The sequence below is a fragment of the Scyliorhinus torazame genome, chromosome 19 (genome assembly GCF_047496885.1).
Source record: "Scyliorhinus torazame isolate Kashiwa2021f chromosome 19, sScyTor2.1, whole genome shotgun sequence".
NCBI lineage: Eukaryota > Metazoa > Chordata > Chondrichthyes > Carcharhiniformes > Scyliorhinidae > Scyliorhinus > Scyliorhinus torazame.
This window is the reverse complement of record NC_092725.1, coordinates 51,335,575-51,343,543: the sequence shown is the minus strand read 5'-3', so window position 1 is coordinate 51,343,543 and position 7,969 is coordinate 51,335,575. Positions and strand designations below refer to the sequence as shown.

Below are 7,969 nucleotides of genomic sequence, written 5' to 3'. Positions count from 1 at the left end.
CTGTCCCCAGCACTGCCAGAGCAATACCCCACACTGTCCCCAGCACTGCCAGAGCAATACCCTGTACTGCCCCCAGCACTGCCAGAGCAATACCCTGTACTGCCCCCAGCACTGCCAGAGCAATACCCCACACTGTCCCCAGCACTGTCAAAGCAATACCCTGTACTGCCCCCAGCACTGTCAGAGCAATACCCCACACTGTCCCCAGCACTGCCAGAGCAATACCCTGTACTGCCCCCAGCACTGCCAGAGCAATATCGCACACTGTCCCCAGCACTGCCAGAGCAATACCCCACACTGTCCCCAGCACTGCCAGAGCCAATACCCTGTACTGCCCCCAGCACTGCCAGAGCAATATCGCACACTGTCCCCAGCACTGCCAGAGCAATATCGCACACTGCCCCCAGCACTGCCAGAGCAATACCCTGTACTGCCCCCAGCACTGCCAGAGCAATACCCTGCAGACCCCCCTGGCATTGCCCCCAGACAGAGTCAAATTACTCCAGGCTGCCGGGAAACATGTAGGTGGGCTTGGGCTCCCAGCAGGAAAAGAGAATTGCAATAGCCGGAGGATTCCGGCCGATATTTCATGATAAACATTCTAAAACCGCTGCAATGTCCGTATTCCAAAAAGAGGACAAATACTTTTCGAAGGAGAGTGTAGTGAGGACAGACACAGAGTACGCACAGTTACGAGAGCTCAGCTTATTCCCACCAAGCCTGGGCCTGCCCAAACCCACGCTCCATTGCTTGTGCCCTGTCTTCCCTTACCTCCAGACCGTCAATGACTCCAGCCTTGTGTGGCGGGGCCCTCTGACAGCGGATGGCGCTCGGGGGGGGGGGGGGGGGGGAGGAACTCTGAGCAGGGGGACTGGTCGGCCCCTGCGGGACGCCACCCGGTGTCTCTGACAAGCTGAGGGATGGCGACAGAGTTTGGACGGTGAGGGAGGAAGCAGCCAGGGCTTGTGGGCAGCAGGGGCCTGGGGCAGCAGGCTGACTGGCAGCACCACCGAGTCTATGATGCCTCATGGAGAGGGGTGGCGGGCTGGAGCCAGGAACTGGTGAGCCAGACAAGACCGAAGGCGCCGGGCGAGCACTGCACCGAGGAGCACGATTAGAACAGAGAACCGGAGCATCGGCAGTGAATAGCCTCTGTAAATAATTGCTTCTCGGAGTTACGCTTCCCCTTGGCAGTTTATACAATTTGGATGATGGTCGAATAAAGGAACCTCGTTTCTTTAACCTTTGTAGTCTGCATGCTCAAACCACACAATACATTTGTCCTATCCACCCCCCTTTCTGCCCATCACACCACCCCTACCCCATTTCCCCCACTGTATTCTTGCTTCCTGATGCTCACTTGCTCTGCTGGTTGGTCCGTCCACCCACTTTAATGTGTTGCAGCGGACCCGGGCCTTCCCCACCAGGCTTGCCCTCCCCCCTCAAAATGGCGGGCAGCCCGGCAGCGTGAAAAACCAACGAGGACCTCACCATTAATGCAATGGGGCCATCACAGTGGTTTCCGCCTCTCACTGACGACACAGGGGCAAGGAAGGGTCTTGAGACTGCTGCAGCCTGCGTTCAATAACCGTGTTCGAAAACTGACTTGGCTGAACCCAGGTACCAGAGGACCACACAGCCATCCAGAGGTGGAGAAGGGGTGTTCCAACCTTCACCCTTCCCTCATCTAACATGTCATCAATCGCCTGCCTCCCTAAACCTTTATATGGGAAAGTAAGTCAATGTATGTGAATCACTTCAAGACATAAAAGGAACAATATAGTTTTTTTATTATTGTGGAATTTTAGGAATAAAATAAACTACCTCAAAACCTCAGGATGTCCCAACATGCGCTGTAGTTAACTGTGTCTTTTAAGAGGAGCCACTGTTGTGATTTTAGAAAATGGCGGTCAATTTGAACCCAGGAATTTTCTCATGCAGCAACGTGATTATCGGTAAATCATCTATTTTTAAGTGATAATGGGTAAATATTGGCCAGGATACCCATGACGACACCTCTTCAAAATCTTCAAAATAGTGCCACAGGAAGTTTTACATCCACCCAATAGGGCAGAGGGAGCTTGGCTTAACATCTCATTCGAAAGCTGGTACCTCTGACAGGGCAGTACTCCCTCAGTTCTGTACTAGGATTGCAAGCCTTAACTTTGGTGGGATTTGAACCGTCTAATTTCTATTTCAGAGATAAGAGTGCTACCAAGCAGTGGTTGCTGACACCATGAATGGAAGACAATCAGGTAGACTCTTTTTACATTGTTCAATCTGAGCAGATCTTCTCTCTGTTATGGTGGCCATGAAAGACATGGGAGGGGGTGGGGGTGATCAATATGTCCCCGCATGGGTTTCATGGACTATGAATTTCTCTATTAAGCGAGTGGTGTACAGGTCCACAGGTCACTGAAAGGGGCAACAAAGGTGGAGAAGGCAGTCAAGAAGGCATACGGCATGCTTGCCTTCATTGGCCGGGGCATTGAGTATAAGAATTGGCAAGTCATGGTGCAGCTGTATAGAACTAAGCTTAGTTAGGCTACACTTGGAGTATTGTGTTCAATTCTGGTCGCCACACTACCAGAAGGATGTGGAGGCTTTAGGGAGGGTGCAGAGGAAATTTACCAGGATGTTGCCTGGTATGGAGGGCATTAGCGATGAGGAGCGGTTGAATAAACTCAGTTTGTTCTCACTGGAATGCCGGAGGTTGAGGGGCGACCTGATAGAGGTCTACAAAATTATGAGGGCATAGACAGAGTGGACAGTCAGAGGCTTTTCCCTAGGGTAGAGGGGTCAATTACTAGGGGGCATAGGTTTAAGGTGCGAGGGGCAAGGTTTAGAGGAGATGTACGAGGCAAGTTTTTTTACACAGAGGGTAGTGGATGCCTGGAACTTGCTACCGGAAGAGGTGGTGGAAGCAGGGACGATAGTGACGTTTAAGGGGCATCTTGACAAATACATGAATAGGATGGGAATAGAGGGATACGGACCCAGGAAGTGTAGAAGATTGTAGTTTAGTTGGGCAGCATGGGCGGCACGGGCTTGGAGGGCCGAAGGGCCTGTTCCTGTGCTGTACATTTCTTTGTTCTTTGTTCAATTGGAAATGTATGGTGGGAGTTTAAAAATGGCTGCTCCAACCCACACTGGCATCTCCGTAGGTCCCCGGGCTTAGTTGCTTGTGTTGTATGCTGTGCCATATTTTGAGTAGTAGGGGCAGAACGGTAGCACAATGGTTAGCACTGTTGCTTCACAGTGCCATGGTCCCAGGTTCGATTCCTGGCTTGGGTCACTGTCTGTGCGGAGTCTGCACGTTCTCCCTGTGTCTGCGTGGGTTTCCTCCGGGTGCTCCGGTTTCTTCCCACAAGTCCCGAAAGATGTGTTTGTTCGGTGAATTGGTCATTCTGAATTCTCCCTCCGTGTACCCGAATAGGCGCCGGAATGTGGCGACTAGGGGCTTTTCACGGTAACTTGATTGCAGTGTTAATGTAAGCCCACATGTGACAATAAAGATTATTAGTATTATAAAGGGGATCAGTGTTGGAAGGTTAGCCTTGGCGAAGTTATTACGTTGGCGATGAGGAGTAAAAAAAATTTTTTTAATTCCGAGCAACATTCAGAGTCCATCTCCACCCTAGATGGATCTCAGACCAATCATGAAGAAGTGGAAGAGACCTCCTCGCCGGGGGTGTACTGAGGACAGAGGGGGAAGGGTGTTACAGTGATCACGGGGGACACGGGGGAATGTCAATGGATGCGGTAGCTCGCTCAACAGGAAATGGATGGCGGGAGCTTAAAACTTGTTGCTTCAACCCAGACCGACATCTCCATAGGAATCCGGTCTTGGATGCATGTGTTGTAAGCTGGAGCAGCTGCTATTTGTTATTCCTACAATAAAGGGATTTGATGATATAAGACTGGCCATGGCGAAGTTATTTCCCTCTGTGGCTCCAAATCTCTGATTGTTTCTATTCTTTAATATTTTAACTCAGTTCCTTCTGGGCCAACTTGGGTAACTTCAAGATTTCAGTGAGAGTGCCTAACACACTCTGCTTTATAAGACCATTTTAATTTCCTCTGAGCCCTGGAACATTGAGTTCCACCTTCCCACAACATTTGTTCTGTAGATCCAATGGGAACACTCGACAGAAGCATTAAAGCTTGTTTCGCCAATGAGTCACTTAAAGGCCTCATTATTCAATAGTGTAATGTTCCGTAACTAAGCCCAAACTGCCCAATTACTGGACATATGAATCAGCCATTATTATTTCCCCCGCCAAATTAGTTTTCAGACTTTACATTGGCTTCTGCTAAACTCACATAAACTATGAGATAACAACTCCTCACAGCAAAGGAATGCACTGTATTATATCTGCTGTCATCTATTTACACTCAAGCATTTAGACATCGAATCATAAAATCAAAGTGGTCTACAGCACAGAAATGGCCTTTGGCTCATCGTGTCTGAGGCAGTCAAAAACAATCACTCCTAACTATTCTAATCCCATTTTCCAGCACTTTGCCCATACCCTTGTATGCCTTGGCATTGCAAGTCCACATCTAAATACTTCTTAAATGTTGTTAGGGTTAGGGTTAATGACTGATGTTTACTTTAACATTAACCTAAGAGGTCAGGATATATCAACAGGTATAGCAGAATGTTTGTTTCAGATAGATTGTCAAAGCATTGGTTCATACCTCAGTTACCCTGGTACATTATTAGCCATATCAAAGCAAGTTTCTGAGGATGCTGGAATCCGAAACAAAAACAGAAAATGCTGAACAATCTCAGCAGGTCTGACAGCATCGATGGAGAGAGAAAGGAGCGAACGTTTCAAGTCTGGATGACCCTTGCCAAGGCTGGAAAGAACTGGAAATAGGGTCAGATTTATACTGTTGTGGCATTGGTGGGCGTGGAATGGTGGATAGAGGGCTAGCAATGGGTAGAGACTGACAAAGATGTCGTGGACAGAAAAACAAAGGGAATGTAAAAGGGGGTGATCAAGGCTAAGAAGGGTGCTGGTAGTGGCACATGAGATGAAAAATGAAAATCGATTATTGTCACAAGTAGGCTTCAAATGAAGTTACTGTGAAAAGCCCCTAGTCGCCACATTCCAGCAAGGCTGATATGGGAATTGAACTGTGCTGCTGGCCTTGGTCTGCTTTACAAGCCAGCTGTTTAGCTAAATCAGCCCCCACATTAAGAGATTAGAATGTGTTAATGGCAGAACAGAGGTAAGCAGTGGGTCAAAGGGCAACTAGGAACAGGGAATAAATGCCCCAAGCAGGGGTGGGGGAAGGGGGGGGGGGGGGGGGGACAAGGTGAGGGAAAAACAGATCAATGGCAGAAATGAAAATAAATTGATAGAAACAAAAATGGGGTGAAAGTGGAGGAGAGAGTTCACAGTCTGAAGTTGTTGAACTCAATGGTAAGTCTGCACTGTAAATTCTATGATAAGTCCGGAAGGCTGTAACGTGCCGAATCGGAAGATGAGGCGCTGTTCCATAGTAATTATCCATAGTCCACAATGGACCATAGACATCTCTCAGAGATTCAGCTAACATCAGCATTCCTCTATTGGTGGATGACCAGAGTGTGACTGAGATATGATAGGCCTCAAGTACAAGTGTGCTGCAAAGCTCAGCTGGGCAGCACGGTAGTACAGTAGTTAGCAATGTTGCTTCACAGCGCCAGGGTCCCAGGTTCGATTCCAGCTTGGGTCACTGTCTGTGTGGAGTCTGCACGTTCTCCCCGTGTCTGCGTGGGGTACCTCCAGTTTCCTCCCACAAGTCCCGAAAGACAAGCTTGTTGGGTGAATTGGATATTCTGAATTCTCCCTGTGTACCTGAACAGGTGCCGAAGTGTGGCAACTAGGGGCTTTTCACAGTAACTTCATTGCAGTGTTATTGTAAGCTGACTTGTGACAACAATAAAGATTATTATAATTATAAAGCTCAGGAAGTGAAGACTCAAATTCCAGGTAAGTTGCACAGGAGCTGAAGTGTGTAAATAACCCACCGTCACTATGAATTTTGCTCATCTCCTTTAACTGTATCCCTTTTCTCTGTCGCAATAGAAGATTGGCCATTGGCAGTGTCAACACTACCATCTGATTCAGACCCACAGTCAACAATTCGGGGGTGAGCTTTTATTGCCAGTTTGGGACCAGTCAATCAGATGATAAACAGATGAACAATACCATATTACAGTGAACAGGACATTTGGAAGGACAACACCCAGGTATATTCTACATTATTTGCTTTCGAGGATGGCACGAAACATGAGCCACTGTGCAGAAGCTATTAGCAAGTTGCCTGCAGTAAGTATAAAATTAAATATCAAATCCAAATGGGACCTGTTTAAATTAATGTCAACAAACCGAATGGGCCTGAGTTTCTGCTTTGAGTACAATGAAATGAAAAATGAAATGAAATGAAAATTGCTTATTGTCACAAGTAGGCTTCAAATGAAGTTACTGTGAAAAGCCCCTCGTCGCCACATTCCAGCGCCTGTTCGGGGAGGCTAGTACAGGAATTAAACCGTGCTGCTGGCCTGCCTTGGTCAGCTTTCAAAGCCAGCGATTTAGCCCTGTGCTAAACCAGCCCCAATGAGCACCACGGATGCAAATTGAACTAATTTTACAAGTAGATTTTATCGTTCAAGCTTCCACTCAAACTCACTTGCATTATCACAAATGTCAAATAATTCATGAGCAGTCTGGCAGCATTTTAGAATTTTTTTAACATTAAAACCTATTCCTTAATATATTTGGGATGGCTTGATGGGCCGAATGGCCTAGCTCTGCTCCTACGTCTTATTTATAAGTGAGAGCCCTGATCATTTGGATTAATACAGCTGAACATGGAATTATCAGGAACAATGGGCGGGATTCTCCCCTACCCGGGGGGGTGGGTCCCGGCGGGACGGAGTGGCCTGAACCACTCCGGCGTTGGGCCGCCCCAAAGGTGCGGAATCCTCCACACCTTCAGGGGCTAGGCATGCCCTGGAGCGGATGGCGCCCCGCCAGCCAGCGGGAAAGGGGCTTGGCGCCACGCCAGCTGGCGCCGAAGGGCCTCTGCCGGCCGGCGCGAGTTGGCGCATGCGTGGGAGCGCCAACGCGTGGTGGCGTCATCCCCACGCATGCACAGAGGGATTCGCTTCCGCACCAGGAATGGCGGAGGACCACGGCCTCCGGTGCGGAACAATAGAGTGCTCCCATGGCACAGGCCCGCTCCGGATCGGTGGGCCCCGACCGTGGGCCAGGCCACCATGGGGGCACCTCCCGGGGCCAGATCCCCCCATGACACCCCAGGAGCCCTGGAGGCGCCAGGTCCAGCCGTTAAGGGATTCCGGCCCATCATGGGCCGGAGAATTCGGACAGCCCTGGGGCCCATTGAGTTGCGCCGGACTCCGCCATTCTCCGAGGTGGGCGGCGCGACTCACGGCTGGGCAATTTTTTGGAGGGCGGGAGAATTAGGAGGACGGCGGGGGCAGGATTCAGGCTGACCCCCGGTGATTCTCCCACCCGGCGGGGGGGTCGGAGAATCCCGCCCAATATTCTTAAATGTCTCGTCCATCACCTGTGAGTAGCTTTATTTAAAATACACCCGCCAAGCGGCATGTGCTCTGGCAGGAGAGGCAGCTCGCCATTGCTGCTGGCGGGATCTCACAGTCCCGCCAGGATCTACGTAGTTCCTTCCTCCGGGGAATCCACATTGGGGGGAGTCACTTCGTAGGGAATGGAGATGCTTTTGCGGGAAGGGCCGGAAGATCCCATCAAATTCATTTAAACCAGAACCAAAGATGAAAAGAAATGCAATTTGCACTGAACGTAAATTGCGCTTGAAATGATTCGATCTTTTGCATTAATTTGATCCAGATTGTGCCAAGAATGCTTGGGCAATCTGGTGCAAAGCTCACCCCAATAAGTAACTTCAGATGCATTGATATCCGTCTCTCTGTCAA

General features: G+C 49.4%; 1 long non-coding RNA gene across 1 annotated transcript; it reads left to right on the top strand.

The window, feature by feature from the left end:
* The first annotated feature begins 894 nt into the window (after window positions 1-894).
* Window positions 895-6,315, top strand: LOC140396124 (uncharacterized). Its single transcript, XR_011936454.1, has 3 exons — window positions 895-1,734; window positions 2,201-2,255; window positions 6,081-6,315. It is a non-coding gene; the product is annotated as an uncharacterized lncRNA (long non-coding RNA).
* The last annotated feature ends 1,654 nt before the right edge of the window (window positions 6,316-7,969 follow it).